At 44.3% G+C, this 20,980-nt stretch overlaps 1 protein-coding gene across 3 annotated transcripts in view; it reads left to right on the top strand.

Annotated features, from left to right (window-relative positions):
* Positions 1 to 20,980, top strand: part of LOC134966458 (indolethylamine N-methyltransferase-like) — a 250,349-nt gene that overhangs the window by 213,968 nt on the left and 15,401 nt on the right. The window lies entirely within an intron of this gene.

Genomic DNA, 20,980 nt, shown 5'->3' with positions numbered 1-20,980 from the left:
AACTGAGTCGACATTTGAAGGTAAGCAAGCTCTTAGCACTATCTGCCAATCCTTATTATTGGGCTCTAAAGTGTTTCCTAGATCCCTGATGTATTTTTGGCTTGCAACTAAATCTTTTCTGGGGTCTGGGAATTCAGACACTATGGTCCTCAATTCCATTCTAGTAAACGGGCAATACATGGCAATGTTCCTAACGGGTGTGGCTCCTGATGCATCTGTTTTCCCATTGGGAACTACTATCACCTTAACTGGATTTATTCTAACAGCTTCACTCTGTGTAGATTCTACAGCTTGTTGTGGTACAATTGTCTCAGCATAATGCATGGTGCCGTACTTACCCGTTGACACGACCTCACCTATCCCTCCGCTAGGGGCCTTCACTAATCTCGTGAGTGGAGCAGTTCCTACTGTGGTTTCTGATATGGTGGCCGCTAGAGAGAGCGCTGAAGTTGTTGCCGAATCGTCTTCTTGATCACACTCCTGAGGAAAGTTCAAAACAGGGTACATCTTGCACGGGTTAATAATTGCATGGGTTACTTGGTTAACATCATTAACATTTATATGGTTGCTAAGAGTTTGTGTTTTACACCCCAGTGCGTTTTTCTCCGCAATCAACTTCTCTCCTGTAATGTATGGTGGAGGTGGGGCTGTGGCTATCAGTTTCCTGACTGCCCCAGATCCCGCCGCCAGAGCCAAACCTCTCTGTATCTCACCTTCCTGTTGCCACAACTGTAAATAATCATGATGCTGAATTCGTCTCTTTGTCGATTTTATGAGACATATCCTCCTCCTTATATTTTGTAACACTTCTGGGCTGAAGCTACCTATTCTTGGGAATTTCTCCCTGTCTTGTACAGTCATTCTCTCCCATTCATCACATAAAACCTCTGTGTGACTTCCATATTTCTCACACATGATGTACCTTGCCGACCCGACTGGTCGGTTCTCTGAATCAACCCGAACCGAGGTTGATCGCCCCCTACCTGAACAACTGGCCCCCATAATCTGCAGGCGTTGCTTACTACTCCTTTGATCTTTATATCACGGTCTTCAGCGAACCCTTACAGCAAACCAAATTATTCAAAATAGGCCGGCGGTGGCGGTTTACCGAGTACCCCACTCACTCGCTCACGTCGACCAATACGACCTGGTCACACCGATATGGTGCTGGCGTACTCGACCTAGAGCACCTACCAAAAACCTTCTGTTTACTGGAACATGTGAGGGTTACCCGCAGGACACTTACTCTTTCCAGTAAAGGTGGGGTTGTTAGATAGTTCCTGAGTGACCAGCGAACTTCCCTTCCAAAAATAAAAAATTACACAAATCACGTCAGAATGTACAACTAGCGTTTATGACCTTTGTACGCAAAATGATACTAGTCAGGTTTACTAATGCACACAATGACGTGCGGTACAATCGTTCAGTACATAAGCACTACTTGTTATGTACTGAGAGATCAATGGAATCGAAAATTTCGGCTGCGAATTCCTTCAGCCAGAGCTTATATGGCCTATATGGGTTCTGCACCAACCCCCGGGGTTGTGCCTCTTACCTTTATAGCGGACTTCTTTGTCTCCTTATGACCTCCTGGTCTGTTATGACCTCCTGGTCTTGTTCTGTACGACCTCCTGGTCTGACCTCCTGGTCTTGTTCTATACTGGTCCGCTATATTCTAATGCTCAAATATTATGTTTAACCAAGGATGCCTCCCTAGCCACCGTGCACGTCACTTACACGCGTGTACCTCACGAGTACTCGACTTTTCTTGTGGTTCAACCTTTAAGTTATATAAACTTGTAATAATAAAAACACACTCACTCACCACATGTACACTTTTGCTTCTATTTCTATTTCTGCGCAGAAATTTTTCTTTAGCCCAGCTGTGTTACCAATTAGGAGCAGGATCTGTTAATTAAATTTCGGACACCAAAAATAGACTTGCGTTATTTACCGCGTCGCGTTATCTACCGCTGTGCGTTACTTATCGCCTTTGCGTTACTTCAACTTATCGTGACTTGAGCTACGTGGGCGTAACCGGACGCTCCGTTGCGTAATGTACGCTGCGTGCGTCTGCTTTTGGATTGCGTACACAAGTCTTTTTTTAGGGACACGTGTACGCAAAACAAAGATCCACCGTAACACAATTTATACTTTTATCAATGTAGATGATCCTTGATCATCTACCACGTACCCCACTGACTTTGCCTTATCTCCTAGGCAAACCTGTGTGTTTGTCTATACTTTAACTATTACCTCTATTCTTAAACTATGAAATAACAGCAAGTCTCTTTTAGCACTTTTCTATCAACTATGAAACTGGCAAACAGGATAGTGATATACGAAAATGAAAAAGAAATGCAGATATATATGTATGCGTGCGTGTGTACGCAAGACAGAAGAAAAAAAAATTACAGTTTTAAAAGACACTAGCGTTTTGTTCTTACCTCCGGTTCCCGGATTCCTTCAGCACTCGTTATCTAAGCGAAGCAGACGCTTATCCCGCCAGCACTACGAGACAACCTCCCGCCCTTTGCTGAGGGATAATGTCTGCTGATCTACCTAGTGCAGATATGTGAAGGACTGGACGGCCCCCAATTGATAAAGCTGTATTCCTTTATCGTATAAATAACCCTTTATGAGGTCTTAGAACACTGTACGCTGACTACGTAAGAAGTACCGTAAGGGTATGCTACTTGCGTAACGATCGCTCAGCCGTAGGCGAGACGCTCAAGCGTCGCGTTCGCTCACGGCCCAGAGATCACAGACTGGCACACTATTGGCTACAGACAAACGTAATGATTCGCTATGGCGTAGCGGACGCTCGAGACCACGAGGAGATCACCAGCGGCGCCGACGCTCACAACGCTATACCTTGATATCTATACCTTTAACTATTAGATACACAGTATACCTTTATGTAGAGACAGTGTGTAAGTGCAACCTGGTGTAACCTGATTAACTACAAAGCTGCTTGAGCGTCACCGACGCTCTGTGAACACTTAACACTATGAGAAAATACACAGATACTTGTTTAGGGTCCAAAGCCTATTAAATGTATTATAACTAATATACTTGTAAAAAGGAATCACAGTACAAATGATACACTACAATATAACAGAGACTTCCTAACCAAATAACTACACTATAAATACAATACAATACAATACAATCTAATCAAGGGAAAATACGAGAGAAAGAGTAGAGAGAGAGAGAGAGAGGTAGAGATGAGAGAAATGGCTCACAGTAAGACAATATGATCACGGAGAAAAACTTACGCACAAGGGGAAACGATCGCATGCGCCTCTGGACATCCAGCTTCCCGATTATCAGCAATGAGAACCGTTTGATGAGAAGTGTAAGCTGGATGCCATAGGCCCGTCTTTTATGCTACTCACACAATGCAATCTAATGGTCCCTACAACCTCATTGTCCATTGGACGCAGGAATTCGGCTTCGCATTATAACAAAATGTCATAGGGTGATTCATACAGGTGGGCTGTGACGATTTCAAACAGCTCAGGTGGGTGGGAAACTAGGTTTCCCGCCGCATACCTGAGTAAGAGTAAATAATAGTAATGGACATAAACTTCTTATGTCCATAACTATTCGCACGAGCGATTAATACGCTCCAAACCAACACCGGAATATTGCTATTTAAATACTCTTCCGATGGGTACCAAACACTACTGTATGACTCCTGTTAGACCCTTCCTACAATACAAAGAGGGATTCCTCCGTTCAGGGACATTCTATATTAACCAAACTTTCAGAATCTATCAAAGGGACCATGATCTATAAACTACGTTAATTGTGGAAATATGTAACGATTGGGTCGCACGCTACGACTACATACTCTTTACCGTAAATACGCATACCGATGCGAGCGGGTGCACGCATCAGCGGGTATGCGCTATCACGGGAAAGCGCACGCATGCGCAGCGCGGACCAGTGTGAGGTGCAAATATGGCAGTGTGCATAGAGATATTTTTCTGACTTTGACATAGCCTTTTTGCCGTGGGCGGCACAGGTTGCAAGGAGAGAGCCGCATTGCAAAAGCTGATTCGGTGACAGTGAGCAAAGGAGTGCACACTACACGGTGGGGATGGCGGTGGCGGGCAGCTGATAGGATCCGCCGCCGCAGACGTCAGTGACTTCTAATAGAAGAATGTTGAGAGGCATACTGGACTTCATTTTGTGTTCAACTCAACGCCACCTTCCAAGTGCCGGCGCCCATAGGCAGCTGCCTAAAGCTGCCTAATGGTGGCGCCGGCCCTAGATCTGTTTCTCCTTCATGTTTTGGATTTTTATTTGTTTTGCCTCTAACCCCCTTGCGAGTTTTAAATCTGTATTGGTTATGGATCTGTACTTTATTAAAAAAGCTAAAATCACAGAATTTGGGGATGTTTTTGTTCCTACAGTATTATTACCATCAATAACATTCATTTCCACTCATTTCCAGTCAATTTTGACCACCTCACAGCTCACAATATTGTTTTCATCCAGTTTAGAACAAAAGGTTGCACCAAGGTAGCTGGATGACTCAGCTAAGTGACAGCAGTGGGTGGCACAAACATGTGGCTCTAAAACTTACCACATGGCACATCTAGGAAACAGAATGGCACTGCAGTGGCTGATCTTTTCAGACTGTGAGCTGTGAGGTGGTCATAATTGACTGGAAATGAATGTTATTGAGGTTAGTAATACTGTAGGAACAAAAACACCCCCAAATTCTGTGATATTCTGTGGCTGATCTTTCAGACAGGGTGGCAGTTTAATGAACTATACAAATGGTTGTCGTCACAGATAGCAATGCTCCAAACAGCACATAATACAAAGAAAAGAGGTGGAAGATGAAATTGTCCTTGTGCACTTCCTCCCACCTGGAATTGTCCTTGCCCCCCCCCCCCCACCCATCCTTGTGATGTATATATTAAACAGGACATGCACAGTTTAACAAACCAACCATTTCAGCGACGGGGACCGTCACTTGTGGCTGAAATGATTGGTTTGTTTGGGCCCCCACAAAACTATTTTTTTAGAAGGACTACCTCTGATAAGTAATGACTCTAAGGATGTTGATGACGAGGTATTAATTACATTGTAATCTTGCACAATAAATTTAATGTATTCGCCGCAAATGACGTAACATGGTCGAGGTGCCTAGATGGCTAACTTTCCTACCTCTACTAACTTTTGCCTCACAAATGGAGCAGATGCTTTCACAAACATTGTCAGGATTAGGGTAAAAATAATCCCACACCCAAGAGGTGGCTTTTTTGGTCTTCTGCCCAGGCATTGCAATGGCTTTCTTTTTATCACGGTCAACAACTGCAGCCACCGGTGGCTGACTTACACAAACAACATCATCAACATCCCCAGTGTCAGATAGTAGTAGTACACACATATCCCCCTCATCCTGTTCCACTTCTACAGATGAATCCTCAATTTTTATTATGTCCTCCTCATCATCACCATCTTTATTTCTACTGCTCCCCACATGTGCATTTGGATCAAAAATGGTGGAAGGAGGTGAAAGAGGACAGTGTGAGAAATGTCAGACTTACACATAGCTGATGTGGAAACCCCTAAACTTTCCTCAAGAATGTCTGATGGTTCTGATTCTGAATACACAGTTTGTGTTACTACCTCTGCAGTTAACTTTCCTTTTGATTTTTTTTCTTTACCACTGTAAAATTAAATGATTTTACATGCCCTGACTTAAGCCCTCTATGCCCCTGGGCATCTACCTTAGTAGATGATGCTGACGGACTTGTATCGTCATGACTGGTGGCAGCACCTGCACCACTAGTATGTGCTACCTGCTCTCCTCTCAATGTTCGTCCTCCATATCTATCCACAAACACAAATGAATTGGGGTACAGCACACACCGCAATTTGTACAAAATACGTACCACCTTCAGTGTTGCACAATACAAGTATGAGTCACAAATAGTAATCAAACACTGTGCTTTAATTCCACCAACAGTGGAGTAGGAAATAAAATATATTACTGTGGTACTGCCTTCACCCACAGTGTCACACAATATGTGTGTGCGTCAGAAATAGTAATCGAACACTGTGGTTGACCTTCACCAACAGTGTTGCACCATACGTGTATGAGTAGGAAATAAAAAATATTACTGTGGTACCACCTTCACCAACAGCATCAAACAATATGTGTGTGCATCAGAAATAGTAATCAAACACTGCAGTTGAACACACCAACAGTGTCGCACAATATGTGTATGAGTACAAAATAATAACATAGGGGGTAATTCCAAGTTGATCGCAGCAGGAAATTTTTTAGCAGTTGGGCAAAACCATGTGCACTGCAGGGGGGGGGGGGCAGATATAACATTTGCAGAGAGAGTTAGATTTGGGTGGGTTATTTTGTTTCTGTGCAGGGTAAATACTGGCTGCTTTATTTTTACACTGCAATTTAGATTGCAGATTGAACTCACCCCACCCAAATCTAACTCTCTCTGCACATGTTATATCTGCCTCCCCTGCAGTGCACATGGTTTTGCCCAACTGCTAACAAAGTTCCTGCTGCGATCAACTCAGAATTACCCCCACACTGCGGTCTGACCAGCAGTGTCACAGTAATAATGAAAATAAAATAAAAATTTTATAGTACCCTGGGGTACACCACAAAAATAAAAAATAAAAAAATATATGTATGTGTATATATCGGTGGTCATTCCGAGTTGTTCGCTCGTTGCCGATTTTCGCTATACTGTGATTAGTCGCTTACTGCACATGCGTAAGGTTCGCAGAGCGCATGCGCTTAGTTATTTTACACAAAAGTTTGGTATTTTACTCACGGCATAACGAAGCTTTTTCATCGCTGTGCTCATCGTAGTGTGATTGACAGGAAGTGGGTGTTTCTGGGCGGAAACTGGCCGTTTTATGGGAGTGTGCGGAAAAACGCAGGCGTTCGGGTTGCAAAACGCAGGATTGGCTGGATAAACGGGGGAGTGGTTGGACAAACGCTGGGTGTGTTTGTGACGTCAAACCAGGAACGAAAAGGACTGAGCTGGTCGCAATGGCTGAGTAAGTCTGGAGCTACTCAGAAACTGCTAAGAAATTTCTATTCGCAATTCTGCTAATCTTTCGTTCGCAATTCTGCTAAGCTAAGATACACTCCCAGACGGCGGCGGCTTAGTGTGAGCAATGCTGCTAAAAGAAGCTAGCGAGCGAACAACTCGAAATCACCCCCATAGATAGATAGATAGATAGATAGATAGATAGATATAGGCAATTGGTGCGGCACTCAAGGGAATAAACGATAAACACAGCAGCGTAGTATCAACGTTTTGGTTCTTTACCGTCTTCAGGATATAAAAACATATAAGACCATCTTACTTTTATTCATACATCACCCAGTGAAATGAACGCTCCAACTGGCGGGGCCGGCATCACCTGCCAGGCCGGAAGCAGAGCACGGCTCCCGTCTATGCAGCGCTTTCAAGTGTGATCCCATCTCCATAGAGACAGCATAAACAACCATGCGGATTCACTTAAACAGAACATCGTACAAACATATGTATACAGTGGCAGCGCAAGTATTAATATTAAGATTAAGATCATATATATTTATCAACATGATCATAATAAAAGAAAATCCAACACATAGCCATATTATCCCTAACTTAATGCCTAGGAAGATCAATAGCAGGGAAATAACAATAAACAGTATATTGATGAAAATAGGATTTTAATTACCTACCGGTAAATCCTTTTCTCGTAGTCCATAGAGAATGATGGGGTCCACATTAGTACCATGGGGTATAGACAGGTCCACCAGGAGCCATTTTCACTTTGAGAGTTTAAGAGTGTGGGCTGGCTACTCCCTCTATGCCCCTCCTACCAGACTCAGTCTATAAACTGTGCCTAAGAAGACGGACATCTTCAAGAGAATGATTACACAGATAGTGGCGAGATTTACAACAGCTCACACAACACGGCAACCCAAGCTAATTAGCTTGAAACCCAGCAACAGCTGAAAAATATTACTTAACCAAGTAACAACGCAGTACAAAACTAAAAACAAAGTCATACTGAATCAAGTAAACTCTGCAGGATAACGAAGCGATGGGTGCCCAGCATCCTCTACGGACTATGAGATATGGATTTACTAGTAGGTAATTAAAATCCTATTTTCTCTTGCATCCTAGAGCATGCTGTGGTCCACATTAGTACCATGAGGATGTACCAAAGCTCACAGAATTGGAGGGAGAGCGCGGAGGTTCCTGCAGAACTGATTGGCCAAACTTTAGGTCCTCAGAGGCCAAAGTATCGAACTTGTAGAACTTAGCAAACGTGTTCGACCCTGACCAAGTAGCCGCTTAGCAAAGTTGTAAAGCCGAGACACCCCGGGCAGCCGCCCAGGAAGAACCCACTTTACGAGTATAGTGGGCCTTAACATATTTTGGACACTGCAATCCTGCCGTAGAATACACATGCTGGATCGTGAACCTGATCCAGCGAGAAATCGTCTACTTAAAAGCAGGACCCACAAGCTTCTTGGGATCATACAGGACAAACAGAGTCCGATTTTCTATGACGAGCAGTCCTCTTTACATAGATTTTCAAAGCCCTCACAACATCCAAGGACTTAGATGTAATTGAGGAGTCAGTAGCCACTGGCACCACAATAGGTTGGTTGATATAAAAAGCCGACACAACCTTTGGAAGAAACTGCTGACGCGTCCTGAGCTCAGCTCTATCTTCATGGAAGATCAAGTAGGGGCTCTTACACGACAAAGCCCCCAACACCGACACACGTCTAGCAGACGCTAAGGCCAACAAAGTGACAGCCTTCCATGTGAGAAACTTGACCTCAACCTCCTGTAGAGGCTCAAACCAAGCCGATTGGAGGAACTGCAACACCACATTAAGATCCCAGGGTGCCGTAGGTGGTACAAAGGGAGGCTGGATGTGCAAGATCCCTTTCAAGAATGTCTGAACATCAGGGAGGGAAGCTAGCTGTTTCTGGAAAAAAATGGATAGGGACGAAATCTGGACCTTTACAGATCCCAACCTCAGGCCCATATCCACACCTGCTTTCAGGAAGAGGAGAAACCACCCCAGTTGAAACTCCACCTTAGGAAACTTCTTGGATTCACACCAAGAGACATACGTTTTCCAAATGGGATGGTAATATTTAGACGTTACCCCTTTCCTAGCCTGTATCAGGGTAGGAATAACCTTGTTCGGAATGCCTTTCCGAGCTAATATCTGGTGTTCAACCTCCATTCCGTCAAATGTAGCTGCGGTAAGTCTTGATAAGCGAACGGCCCCTGTTGCAGTAGGCCCTCCCAATGCAGAAGAGGCCTCAGATCTTCCAACAGAAGACACAGAAGATCTGTGTACCAAGCCCTTCTTGGCCAGTCCGGAGCAATGAGGATTGCCTGAACTCTTGTTCTCCTTATGAGTTTTAGAACTCTTGGAATGAGTGGAAGTGGAGGAAACACGTATACAGACTTGAACAACCACGGAGACACCAGGGCGTTCACTGCCACGGCTTTCGGGTCTCTTGACCTGGCATATTATCTCAGAATCTTCTTGTTGAGATGGGTGGCCATAATTTCTATTTGAGGTACACCCCAAAGATCTGTCACCTCCGTGAACACCTCCGGATGGAGGCCCCACTCTCCTGGATGGAGATCGTGTCTGCTGAGGAAGTCTGCTTCCCAGTTGTCTACACCCGGAATTAAGATTGCTTACAATGCCAACGTGTGTTTTATGCCCATAGGAGGATTCTTGTTACCTCTGACATTGCAGCTCTGCTCTTCGTTCCGCCCTGTCTGTTTATGTAGGCCACCATCGTTACATTGTCCGACTGTACTTGAATGGCTCGATCTCGCAGATGATGAGCCACTTGGAGAAGACCGTTGTAGACGGCTCTTAGTTCCAGAATGTTTATCGGAAGATTGGGTTCCAGGCTTTACCACCTTCCTTGGAAAATTACCCCCTGAGTAACGGTGCCCCAGCCCCTGAGACTTGCATCCATGGATAGGAGGATCCAATTCTGTATTCCAAACCTGCGGCCCTCCAGAAGGTGAGGTAATTGCAGCCACAATAGGAGTGAAATCCTTGCTTTCGGTGACAGACGTATTCTCTGGTGCATGTGGAGATGAGAACCCGACCACTTGTTCAGGAGATCCAGTTGGGAGGACCAAGCATGAAACCGTCCATACTGTAGAGCCTCGTAAGAGGCAACCATCTTCCCCAGAAGGTGAATGCACTGATGAACCGATGCCCGGGTGGGCTTCAGGACGTCCCGGACTATTGTTTGAATCACCAATGCTTTCTCCTCTGGTAGAAACACCCTTTGTACTTCCGTGTCGAGGAGCATTCCCAGAAAAGACAATCTCCTTGTCGGCTCCAAATGTGATTTTGGAAGGTTCAGGATCCAACCGTGTTCCATGAGCAGATGAGTCATGAGAACAATGGACTGCAACAACATCTCCCTGGACGAAGCCTTTATCAGCAGTTTCGTCCAGATATGGGATTATGTTCACCCCCTGCCTGCGGAGGAGAACCATCATCTCTGCCATCACCTTGGTGAACACCCTCGGTGCTGTGGAGAGGCCGAATGGTAGTGCCTGGAACTGAAAGTGACTGTCTAACAGTGCGAATCGGAGATAAGCATGATGCGGGTGCCAAATCAGAAACGTGGAGGTACGCATCCTTGATTTACAGGGATACCAGGAACTCCCCCTCCTCCAGACCTGAGATCACTGCTCTCAGAGACTCCATTTTGAATTTGAACTGCCTCAGAAAGGGGTTTAGCGATTTCAAGTTCAAAATTGGCCTGACCGAACCATCTGGTTTCGGTACCACGAAAAGGTTCGAATAATTACCTTTGTTTTGAATATGAGGTGGAACTGGGACAATGACCTGTGAGTATTCCAATTTTTGGATGGCTTCCTGTAGGACAGCCCTGTCCGCCCATAAAGCTGGCAAGCCTGATTTGAAGAAACGGTGAGGCGGGAATTCTTGAAACTCCAGTCTGTACCCCTGGGATACAATATCCTGTACCCAGGGATCCAGACCAGACGACACCCAGACGTGACTGAAATGTCTGAGCCTCACCCCCACTAGCCCCTCCTCCAGGCTGTGCGGGCCACCATCATGCTGAGGATTTTGATGTACCAGAAACAGGCTTCTGTTCTTGGGAACCTGCAGTAGCAGGTTTTTTGGATTTTGCCCGACCTCATCTAAAGAAGGTGTGAGAAGGCTTGGTCCTCTTTGTTTTGGTCATCCGAAAGGACTGCGATGTAGATGAAGAAAAATGTTTCTTCGTAGCTGGCGAGGCTGAGGGAAGAAAAGGTGACATACCCGCGGTTGCCGTGGAAATCCACGCATCCACCGCCTCCCCAAATAGTGCCTGACCTGTGTAGGGTAGGTTCTCCACACCTCTCCTGGATACCGCATCAGCAGACCATTGGTGTAGCCAGAGTCCCCTGCGAGCCGAGACAGACATGGAAGATATCCCTGCAGCCATCGAACCCAGGTCTTTCATGGATTCCACCATAAATCCTGCAAAATCCTGTATGTTACATAAAAACAATTCAACGTCACTTTTATCCACTGTATCCAAGTCCTCAAGCAATGCACCTGACCACTTTACAATAGCTTTAGAAATCCATGCACAGGCAATAGTAGGTCGCAGTATCGCCCCTGAAGCCGTGTATATGGATTTGAGTGTAGTGTCAATTTTGCGATCTGCCGGTTCTTTTAACGTGGTAGATCCCGCGTTAAAAGGTAAAACCACCTTCTTTGACAGTCTGGAAACAGATGCGTCAACTATGGGTGGGTTTTCCCATTTCTTTCTATCCTCCTCAGGGAAGGGAAAAGCAATCAGAACCTTTCTTGGGATCTGGAATTTTTTCTCCGGGTTTTCCCAGAATTTTTCAAATATAGCGTTTAATTCTTTAGACACTGGGAAGGTTAGCGAGGCTTTCTTATTATCCATGAAGTAAGCCTCCTCAACCTGCTCAGGTGTTGTGTCAGCAATATTCAACACATCTCTAATGGCCTCAATCATCAACTGCACTCCTTTTGCAAGAGATGTCGCCCCCGCAGCACATCCCGTCAGGACAGTTTAGAAGACTGAGGAAAAACTGTTCGGAAAAGGAAGTGTTTCAAACTCAGGCTGGAGAAATGGTACAATGTTTTAACAAATGTGGGTATGATAAAGATAAGACTGAAAAGGCTCTTCAAGAAGCTTTAGAATTGGACAGAGATACCATTCTAGATAAATCAGTGGGTAAGGAGAAAGGAAAACAAGAAGAAAAATTCCAATGGGCTTTTATTACGAATTTTTCATCACAGCATACTAAGGTCCAACGGATTTTTAGGAAGCACTGGCAGGTGTTAAAGAAGGATCCAGTAATAGGGGATGAATTACCTCCAAACCCACTATGTATATTCAGACGGGCCCCTAACCTTAAAACTAAATTGGTAAGAAGCATGTGTCCTGTATCCCCGAAAGGCCCTAAGGTTTTATCCACTGGTTTTTATAGATGTGGGCTGTGCATGATGTGTAAGAAAGTAAAGAATACATTTGGTATGAAAATATCAGAAGTCAATATCAATGGTAAAAAAGTCAAAATAACGGATCTGATTACTTGTCACACTTCGAATGTAGTGTACTGTATTGAGTGCACATGTGGGAAATTTTACATTGGTCGCACGGGTAGACCCCTGAAAGTGAGATTAGGGGAACACTTGCGTAATAATACTAAAGGTATAGATACACATGCCCTTTCTTTACATTTTAAAAATACCCATGATTGTAACAGCCCACATCAGAAATTTTTATGGTCTGAAACACATTAGGGGAGATAGTAGGGGAAATGATTTGGGGTCTAAACTGGCTAGAAGCGAAATGACTATGATTTATAACTATGGCACCCTTATCCCTAAAGGACTTAATAAGGATTTCGAGTTGAAATGGTTTTTATAAAAATCTTAATAATGTTTTATTTTATTTTAAACTTTTATTTTAGTACAAAAATCTATTTATTATGAATGGATTATATTTTTCATATATTCTTTTAAAATATGTATATGAAATTTCCACAGCAGGATACTTATAAAAATTAAGGGTTGTTTTTGTTTTTGGGATGGAACTTAATCTATGTTTGATGCTTTTCTCCCTTCTTCTGAGGTGATCCCTTTTACTAAAGGGACTTTACTGCGGACTTTATTTAAATCATTATGGCTGAGAAAGGTGAATCTCGCTCCAAAGAGTGGGGATTGTATGGACAACGCTTTTCCGGTGGGACATATGAAGCCGTGCACCTGCGGTTTCCGGGTGTAGTGGATCATCGATGACGTGGGTGACATATTTCCGTATGCAGGAGCGATGACGCACTTCCGGTCGCGGCAGCAGTGACGACTTCAGGACGGCGGGATCAATCGTATGGAGGGGACGGGCTCTCCTCTTCAGCGGGAAGATAAGGCTCACTGCAAAATATGGACTGAATGAAAAACTAAGTGGAATGCTATTGTTGTAATGGGAATTTTAGAGGATAGTAACTCCATGTCTGGAAATAGGTTTGCCCTTTTACAAATTTAGATGGGTATATATAGATTGAAATGTTAGTTCCTCCTTATGCCTTGATGAAGACACTGCTTGTGTCGAAACGCGTCGGCAGGAGGATATGTCTGTTGTGAGGGAGACGGTTGGGACATCACCAGTGGAGTTGAACGGCTGGTTCCGGGGACTCCCAAATTTAACCATCTTTAAAACCTGCTATTATTGTCTACTTTGTAGACCACTTCATATGGTGAGAGACCACCCTTATCCCCGTCCTATATGTTTTAGTACAGTGAATAAAAGATTTTGCACCATTGGAGGTTTTTTATCTTTCCTTTTTGGGTACTGATTGTGGAGAGGAAGACCAGAGGCACACAGAATCCTGATTGGTGGAATTCCAACTCCCCCCAAAAGCGTGATTGTCTACTCCTAAAAAAAGTAGACTCATTTTTAGGTACAATACTAACCAAAAGAATTTAAATTGATTGAGTTTATCATACACATACATGATGCACTATGAATGTTTGTTTATGTGTTTTTTTTGAGCGCCTCTGGATTCTAATGGCATTCTTTTGACCACATACCCTTAAGAGAGGCTATCAACTCAGGCTCCCTTGCAGGGATCTGTGATAAAACAGTAGAATCCTGATTACATGGAATGGGATCATTCATCCTGAGAGGAATTATTCTCTGCAGCATATGACACAAAGTCTCTAGACTTGGCTTTTGGAGACAGCAAACACTCCACACACACACAGGGAAAGGACAGATACAGTTTCCCTCTAAGAATGCCAAGAGAGCCACAGAGATTGTAGCCAACTTATACACAGCAATTTTTTAGATAGAGGGAAGCCAAAACCTAGCACTTACTGTGCACCTTAATAGGCTACACAGCATTTACACAGTGTCCCCCCTCCTCCTTCTACAACCCCCTGGTACCGTACAGGATAGCTGGAGTTGATTTGGAGTGACAGCTCTCCCTGTCAGAGTCTCCACATTGATCTGCAGGCAGGAAAAATGGTGCTGAACGCTGCTGGGTCTGCTCTGAGGAGAAGATCCGCCCCTTTAATGCGCTACTTTCCGCTCGACTGTTCGTTTAAACTAGCCTGAGGATTTTGCTGCCAAAGGAACCGGGGCCCCTGACAGACTTCAGTACCAGTGTAGGGTACAGCGCTGGCTCAGGGCACCCCTCACATTGCCGAACTAAGTACCACTGAGCCTCTGGAGCGCAGTTAGTACTGCACTCCCACCCTGTTGCCGCCATCTTCACACCAGCTCCCCACTTGCTAGGGGAGCCGGTGACTCACTCGCCACTTGAATCTTCTGGCTCTGTAAGGGGGTGGCGGCATGCTGCAGGGGTGAGCGATCACCTGTGGTGGCGAACGATCATTCCCCTCAGGAGCTCAGTGTCCTGTCAGCGGAGATAGTGGCTCAGACCCCTCAGGGCGGACACTACTCCCCCCCTTAGTCCCACGAAGATGGGAGGCTGTTGCCAGCAGTCTCCCTGTGCCTATACTCTAATAAATTAATAAAACCAGAGAAACTCCTATGGAGCTCCCCTAGCTGTGACCGGCTCCTCCGGGCACATTTTCTAAACGGAGTCTGGTAGGTGGGGCATAGAGGGAGGAGCCAGCCCATAATCTCAAACTCTTAAAGTGCCAATGGCTCCTGGTGGACCCGTCTATACCACATGGTACCAAATGTGGACCCCAGCATACTCTAGGACGTAAGATAAATAAATATCTAAGTTTCATTCATCGCATTACATTACATTACAAAAAAATTTTGGGGAACAAGGGCATAGTCTATCCAGCCTTAAATACAGGATGATTGACCATATCCCACCTCTACATAGATGTGGCGATAGAAATTGCTTACTACTTAAATGTGAAAATAGATGGATTTTTAGTAGAGATGAGCGGGTTCGGTTGAGATCCGAACCCCCCCGAACTTCACCTATTTTACACTGGTCCGAGGCAGCCTTGGATCTTTCCGCCTTGCTCGGTTAACCCGAACGAGGCCGAACGTCATCATCTGTCGGATTCTCGCAAGATTCGTATTCTATATAAAGAGCCGCGCGTCGCCGCCATTTTCTCTCATGCATTGGAGATTGAACGGAGAGGACGTGGCTACGTTCTCTCCCTGAAAAGCTCTGTATCTGTGCTCAGTGTGCTGCAAATATCTGTGCTCAGTGTGCTGCAAATATCTGTGCTCAGTGTGCTGCAAATATCTATGTTCTCTGCCTGAAAACGCTTCATATCTGTGCTCAGTGTGCTGCAAATATCTGTGCTCAGTGTGCTGCATTGTGGGGACCACCAGTATATAATTATAGTAGTACAGTACAGTAGGCCTTTGCTGTATCTTGCAGCTCCGTGTCAGACTCAGTTCTAGACAGTATCCTGATCATCAGTGCTCAATTTCTGCTGCATTGTTGTGTGACTAGTATATACTCTATATATTATATATAGTAGTACAGTGCAGCATTTTGGTGACCAACAGTATATAGTTGTACAGTACAGTAGTCCATTGCTGTATCTTGCAGCTCCATGCCACTGCAAATATCCATATCTGTGCTGCATTGTTGTGAGCAGTATATATAGTAGTACAGTTCAGCATTTTGGTGTCCAACAGTATATAGTTGTACAGTACAGTAGGCCGTTGCTGTATCTTGCAGCTCTGTGTCACTGCAAGTATCCATATCTGTGCTGCATTGTTGTGAGCAGTATATATATAGTACAGTGCAGCATTTTGGTGACCAACAATATATAGTTGTACAGTACAGTAGTCCATTGCTGTATCTTGCAGCTCCGTGTTTCTGCAAGTATCCATATCTGTGCTGCATTGTTGTGAGCAGTATATATAGTAGTACAGTGCAGAATTTGGTGACCAACAGTATATAGTTGTACAGTACAGTAGTCCATTGCTGTATCTTGCAGCTCCGTGTCACTGCAAGTATCCATATAAGTGCTGCATTGTTGTGAGCAGTATATATAGTAGTACAGTGCAGCATTTGGGTGACCAACAGTATATAGTTGTACAGTACAGTAGGCCATTGCTGTATCTTGTAGCTCTGTGTCACTGCAAGTATCCATATCTGTGCTGCATTGTTGTGAGCAGTATATATAGTAGTACAGTGCAGCATTTTGGTGACCAACAGTATATAGTTGTACAGTACAGTAGTCCATTGCTATATCTTGCAGATCCGTGTCACTGTCAGTATCCATATCTGTTCTGCATTGTTGCGAGTAGTGATGAGCGGGTTCGGTTTTACTCAGTTCTACTCGGTACTCAAAACGGCATCTTATTGGCTCACGGATGTCACGTGTTTTGGATAGCCAATAAGATGCCGTTTTTAGAACCGAGTAAAACCGAGTAAAACCGAACCCGCTCATCACTAGTTGCGAGCAGTATTTTTTGTTGTAGAGTGCAGCATTTTGGTGACCAACAGTATATAGTTGTATAGTACAGTAGGCCATTGCTGTATCTTGCAGCTCCGTGTCACTGCAAGTATCCATATATGTGCTGCATTGTTGTGAGCAGTATATATAGCAGTAAGTGCAGCATTTTGGTGAACAACAGTATATAGTTGTACAGTACAGTAGGCCTTTGCTGTATCTTGCAGCTCTGTGTCACTGCAAGTATCCATATCTGTGCTGCATTGTTGTGAGCAATATATATAGTAGTACAGTGCAGCATTGGTGACCAACAGTATATAGTTGTACAGTACAGTAGTCCATTGCTGTATCTTGCAGCTCTGTGTCACTGCAAGTATCCATATCTGTGCTGCATTGTTGTGAGCAGTATATATAGTAGTACAGTGCAGCATTTTGGTGACCAACAGTATATAGTTGTACAGTACAGTAGTCCATTGCTGTATCTTGCAGCTCTGTGTCACTGCAAGTATCCATATCTGTGCTGCATTGTTGTGAGCAGTATATATAGTAGTACAGTGCAGCATTTTGGTGACCAACAGTATATAGTTGTACAGTACAGTAGTACAGTGCTCAGTGTCAGTGCTGCATTGTGGTGACCAGTATACTACAGTACAATAGTCCAGAGCTGTTCACGCTGCTCAGTGTCAGTTCTCCGTAGTATCATCAGTGCTCAGTAAAATCAGTGCTCAGTATAATCAGTGATTGATCAGTATAATCAGTGCGCTGTTAGACGTGCACCCGTTTTCTGCCATTAGTGCATTGGGATTTAGAGAATTGATGAAGTTATTGTGTCCCCGGTACAAAATCCCATCTAGCTTCCACTTCACTAGGCAGGCGATAGCGAGATTTTACCAATTAATATCAGTGATTTATAATAATTATTAATTACAGTGATCTTGCCAAATGATTCCAGTGATTTTGTCATTTTCTTCCAGTGATTTGGACCAATAATACCATTGATTAGAACGAATAATTCCTGTGATTTTGTAATTTTATTCCAGTGATTTGGACCAATAATACCATTGATTAGAACGAATAATTCCTGTGATATTGAGGTGTTTGTGTCACTTAGCTTAGCCGTCCAGCGACCACAGTGCACCTCTTTTTCTCTTTTCTTTGCATCATGTGCTGTTTGGGGACTATTTTTTTAAGTGCCATCCTGTCTGACACTTCCGTATATATCCAGTGGTACTGCCATTTCATATAATTCCCGACATTGCTGCCATTTAATTCCAGTGATTTTGTCATTTTCTTCCAGTGATTTGGACCAATAATACCATTGATTAGAACGAATAATTCCTGTGATTTTGTCATTTTCTTCCAGTGATTTGGAACAATAATACCATTGATTAGAACGAATAATTCCTGTGATATTGAGGTGTTTGTGTCGCTTAGCTTAGCTGTCCAGCGACCACAGTGCACCTCTTTTTCTCTTTTCTTTGCATCATGTGCTGTTTAGGGACAATTTTTTTAAGTGTCATCGTGTCTGACACTGCAGTGCCACTCCTAGATGGGCCAGGTGTTTGTGCCACCCTCTTGGGTCGCTTAGCTTAGTCATCCATGGACCTCGGTGCAAATTTTAGGACTAAAAATAGTATTGTGAGGCGTGAGATGTTCAGAATAGACTGGAAATGAGTGGAAATTATGGTTATTGAGGTTAATAATACTATAGGATCAAAATTACCCCCAAATTCTATGATTTAAGCTGTTTTTGAGGGGGTTTTGAAAAAAAACACCTGAATCCGACACAAAATTTTAAGGGAGGTTTTGCCAAAATGCATCCGAATCCAAAACACGGCCGTGGAACCGAATCCAAAACCAAAACACAAAACCTGAAAAATTTCCGGTGCACATCTCTAATTTGTAGGCTGGATGTACTGAGCCCTCATGGTCTTAATGAAACTATCTCATGGCCTGTGTTCTTGTAATGTAATGTAATGTGATGAATTTAACTTATATATTTTTTTCATCAATATACACTGCTCAAAAAAATAAAGGGAACACTAAAATAACACATCCTAGATCTGAATGAATGAAATATTCTTATTAAATACTTTGTTCTTTACATAGTTGAATGTGCTGACAACAAAATCACACAAACATTATCAGTGGAAATCAAACTTATTAACCCATGGAGGTCTGGATTTGGAGTCACACTCAAAATTAAAGTGGAAAAACACACTACAGGCTGATCCAACTTTGATGTAATGTCCTTAAAACAAGTCAAAATGAGGCTCAGTAGTGTGTGTGGTCTCCACGTGCCTGTATGACCTCCCTACAATGCCTGGGCATTCTCCTGATGAGGTGGCGGATGGTCTCCTGAGGGATCTCCTCCCAGACCTGGACTAAAGCATCCGCCAACTCCTGGACAGTCTGTGGTGCAACGTGGCATTGGTGGATGGAGAGAGACATGATGTCCCAGATGTGCTCAGTTGGATTCAGGTCTGGGGAACGGGCGGGCCAGTCCATAGCATCAATGCCTTCGTCTTGCAGGAACTGCTGACACACTCCAGCCACATGAGGTCTAGCATTGTCTTGCATTAGGAGGAACCCAGGGCCAACCGCACCAGCATATGGTCTCACAAGGGGTCAGAGGATCTCATCTCGGTACCTAATGGCAGTCAGGCTACCCCTGGTGAGCACATGGAGGGCTGTGCGGCCCCCCAAAGAAATGCCACCCCACACCATTACTGACCCACTGCCAAACCGGTCATGCTGGAGGATGTTGCAGGCAGCAGAACAATCTCCTTGGCGTCTCCAGACTCTGTCACGTCAGTCACATGTGGTCAGTGAGAACCTGCTTTCATCTGTGAAGAGCACAGGGTGCCAGTGGCAAATTTGCCAATCTTGGTGTTCTCTGGCAAATGTCAAACGTCCTGCACGGTGTTGGGCTGTAAGCTCAACCCCCACCTGTGGATGTCAGGCCCTCATACCACCCTCATGGAGTCTGTTTCTGATCGTTTGAGTAGACACATGCACATTTGTGGCTTGCTGGAGGTCATTTTGCAGGGCTCTGGCAGTGCTCCTCCTGTCCCTCCTTGCACAAAGGCGGAGGTAGCGGTCCTGCTGCTGGGTTGTTGCCCTCCTATGGCCTCCTCCACATCTCCTGATGTACTGGCCTGTCTTCTGGTAGCGCCTCCATGCTCTGGACACTACGCTGACAGACACAGCAAACCTTCTTGCCACAGCTCGCATTGATGTGCCTTCCTGGGTGAGCTGCACTACCTGAGCCACTTGTGTGGGTTGTAGACTCCGTCTCATGCTACCACTAGAGTGAAAGCACCGCCAGCTTCCAAAAGTGACCAAAACATCAGCCAGAAAGCATAGGAGCTGAGAAGTGGTCTGTGGTCACCACCTGTAGAACAACTCCTTTATTGGGGCTGTCTTGCTAATTGCCTATAATTCCCACCTGTTGTCTATTCCATTTGCACAACAGCATGTGAAATTGATTGTCAATCAGTGTTGCTTCCTAAGTGGACAGTTTGATTTCACAGAAGTGTGATTGACTTGGAGTTACATTGTGTTGTTTAAGTGTTCCCTTTATTTTTTTGAGCAGTGTGTATTGTTATTTCCCTGCTATTGATCTTCCTAGGCATTAAGTTAGGGATACTATGGCTATGTGTTGGCTTTTCTTCTATTATGATAATTCTGATAAATATATATGATCTTAATCTTAATATTAATACTTGCGCTGCTCCTTTATCTATATAGCAGACAGAGCACCCGCCCCACGACAGACAATACAGTACTGAGACAGACACATCCATCCAGTACACTCTCCACAGCCGGAGAAAAGATGGCGCTGATCACCGGGAACCTTTAAAGAATCCAAAACCCATGAGAATCCGACAGCAGGATTATGATGTTTTGCCTCATTTTGGTATCCGAGTCTGTCAGGAAACCCAGAGATGGACTCGGATCTGGACTCGCTCATCTCTACACTCAACTAAGGAACTTGTGTTCAACCCCATTAAGTTTTGTCCCATACAAA

Source organism: Pseudophryne corroboree, chromosome 10, assembly GCF_028390025.1.
Source record: "Pseudophryne corroboree isolate aPseCor3 chromosome 10, aPseCor3.hap2, whole genome shotgun sequence".
Classification (NCBI taxonomy): Eukaryota; Metazoa; Chordata; class Amphibia; order Anura; family Myobatrachidae; genus Pseudophryne; species Pseudophryne corroboree.
Note: the sequence above shows the minus strand (reverse complement) of the source record. Positions and strands in the feature narration are given on the sequence as shown.